Source organism: Lissotriton vulgaris, chromosome 8, assembly GCF_964263255.1.
Source record: "Lissotriton vulgaris chromosome 8, aLisVul1.2, whole genome shotgun sequence".
Lineage (NCBI taxonomy): Eukaryota > Metazoa > Chordata > Amphibia > Caudata > Salamandridae > Lissotriton > Lissotriton vulgaris.
The window spans coordinates 925,918,391-925,921,338 of NC_141696.1; the positions used below are offsets into that span (position 1 = coordinate 925,918,391).

The window sequence follows — 2,948 nt, forward strand, 5'->3', positions numbered from 1 at the left end:
TTCCTCCATCCTTCTTGCATGTTTGGTGGGTGCATGCAGTTTTGTCTGTGGGTGCCTGGTGCACTTTGAGCTCCTGAGGCGGGGGTAGGGTGCCCAAGGATTTTGGGGCACAATTGCTCATTTTTCTGCTTCCCCGAAGGGATTGCACAACCTGTTCTTGGCTCTTTTGGGGCTACTATGTTTTATTTCGTGGGTGTCTTGGCCAGTTTCTCTTCTCTTTGAAACGTTATTGATATGTACGACTCACTCTGCCTCTCATTGGGTTGTCCCATTTACTGGCTAGGCGGGTGCCGCTATCCTGCTCTGCAATTTGTGCGGCTGTGTGTCCGATCTCTTGTAGGTGGTTGCGGCCATTTGCGGCTGTGGCTTTTGTTTTTTCCTGCCTTTTTATTACTCAGGAGCAGAGGTGGCTCCACATTGAGGTCAAGGGCTGTGTGCCTTTGTTACTCCCTCACCTTAGGGTGGGTCAGACACGAGAGCTATTCACTTCCCTAGCAGGGATCTCCTGAGCAAGGAGTAATGGCAACCGGAAACCTGTGGCTGGCAGGTGCTGCAAACTAGGTTGTACTGGGGCAGTTGTACTGTTCCCATGCCGGCTGTTGCTGCTTTCCTGGTATTGGAAGTTGTTTGTGTTTGGCTTGGCTTAGTGCAATGGTGGTGTTGTGACAATGTCTCATTTCCCTATTCAGGCTCCTCTTCCTCTGCCCATGTTTTATTGATTTGTGTCAGTTGGCGTTATGGGTGGGCGAGTGCATTTTTTCGCATTCTTCTGTTAAGTGTCTGCGGCAGCCCACCGTTTGCATGCCTCTGCTTTTCTTGTCCTGCTTGCCTCAATGTATTCATCTTTTCTGCTCTGGTCTCCTCCGTCTGGGATTGTGGTTCATGACTTGTTTGGTGACAAGACTTGTATCCTTTGTGTTTCTTTCCCGGATTTGCCACTGTTTCTTTTCAGTTGGTGCTTGGTGCTCGAGGACACATGCTGCCTGAGATGCTAACATTTTTCCACATCTGTAGCATTTCTCGTTTATGGGGAGTGGCTGTCTCATGCGCTGCATGTTCATGGGATCCTGGGCCCGCTCCATGTGGTTCCTTCTTCCTCCCAGATGGTGTTACTGAACTACAGTCTGACTAGGGGTGTTTATCTGCGTTTTGACTTTTCAGGGGTCGGAGTGCCCGCCTCTTGCATGCTGCCTGTGTGGCACTGGGTTTACATTTGTCGCTGCTGTTTTTCTCGCCTCAATCCTTCGTTAGTTGGGGATACATTGGTTGTGGTCTGCATATACTAGCCAGGGCGCGTCCTCCTCTGTGGCCTTCTCCTAGCCCTGTGAGCTCCTGGTCCGCAGTTCCCGGGGTCTTCCTTTTATGGTGTCACTTTCCTGGGTCGTTTCTTGGGTTACCTACCTGTAGTGCTGGGGGGCATTGTTGGGATCCCAATCTCTGCAGTATCATTGAGATTGTCTGCACGTGGGTTTCTGGTACCCTTTCCGGGTATTATTGGCCATTTGTGTACCGTGTCTGCGGTTTCACCCAGCTTTTCACTGTGATCGTGTTCGGGCATGGGTGGCATGGCGGCCTTACCACCCTGGTCTTCTCTGCGCATTGCTGTTGAGCATTGTTGGTCCTGGTTGGTTCCTTGATCGGGGTATGCCTGGGATTCAGATGTACTGTAGACTTTGTGGTGATAAGCTACCTGGATTTACAGGGGGTTGCGAGGTTCTCTCCCTTTGGCTTCTTGTGCAGGTGCTGCTGTCCTGGCCTGGGGTGACAGTGTTGTCACTCTGGCGGTTTGTCTCCAGGGTTGGAGAACTATGTGGCAGTTCGCCTGTGCAGAGTTTTCTCCCTGGTCTGCCATTTCACTAACGGTGGCAGTGTTCCATCTGTTGCCGGCCCGGTTTGGGTGCCCACCAGTGGTGTGTTTGCAGTCATGTTCTTGCCTCACTTCTGCCCTCTTCTTCCATGTACGGGATGTGGTGGCTGGGTGCGCTGTCCTTCTGTAGGCCGGGCTCCCTGACCTCTTCTTCTGTGTGGGTTTTGCCAGGAGGGTGTGTTTGTTCTGTTGGTGATTACCCAGCTGTATTGCTCCTGTGGGTGGTGTCCGTCCGGAAGTGCTGGGTGATCAGGTTTTGTCCCTTCCAATTCAGGCACTCCGCTGCCAGTGGGGGTTCTGTTTCGTCTTCTGGCTTGTTTGGTTGGATGAATTGCTGTGGTCTAGTGGTTAAGGTCTCAGACTCTTACTCCAAAGGTTAGGTGTGCAAATCCTGGTGTTTCACTGGTTGTGAGTTCTTAGCCAAAAATAAAGCAATGTTACTTTACAGCCTACGGTCCCCGGCTTGCTCCCTGGAGGTGGTGGTGTTGCTTAAGGGCTCCTGTGTCCCGGCTTCTCTTCTGCTTGTTTTCTCGCCTTCGGGGTTGTTTTCTCGTTGGTGTGTTTCTATGGGATTGGCCTTTTTTCTGTGTTTCTCATTTGTGTGTTTGTTTCCTTTTTAATGGCTTTGCCTTGGGCCTGGCTCATTCAGCTCTTCAGTCTCAGTGGGTGGCCTGGTGGGCATTCCGCTGTCCTTAGTTGGCATTTTGGGTCCTTTGGGGGCCTGGTTGCTCACAGTGTTTCCTGCTGTATTCTGGGGCTGTGCCTTCCTGGGGTCTTCCGTTGATGTTGGTGGCCCTTCCGGAGGGTCAGTTTGGGCCTCTGGGTTCCGAGGCCTTCTCGCTCCTCGCCTTGTTGGTGGTGTTTTCGGTGGCCATCGTCTCTGCTTGGCAGTTTGGGGAGCTGGGTCCTTCTGCTCTCTCCTCCATTCTTGCGGGTATTTCCTGTTGTTCTTGTGTTGCGGTGGGGTACTGTGTTTCTACCCTGGATCCCTTCTGTTGTCATTCCATCCCCAAGGGGTTGTGTTTCCAACTTTCCCTCCGGTCCTTCGGTCTGGTGTGGTTTCTTCTCTCTCTGACTGGTT

The 2,948-nt window shown here is 52.1% G+C and overlaps 1 non-coding gene across 1 annotated transcript; it reads left to right on the forward strand.

Moving 5' to 3' along the window:
- The first annotated feature begins 402 nt into the window (after positions 1-402).
- Positions 403-703, forward strand: LOC147698163 (Nuclear RNase P). Its single transcript, XR_015299545.1, has one exon.
- Positions 704-2,948: the final 2,245 nt, after the last annotated feature.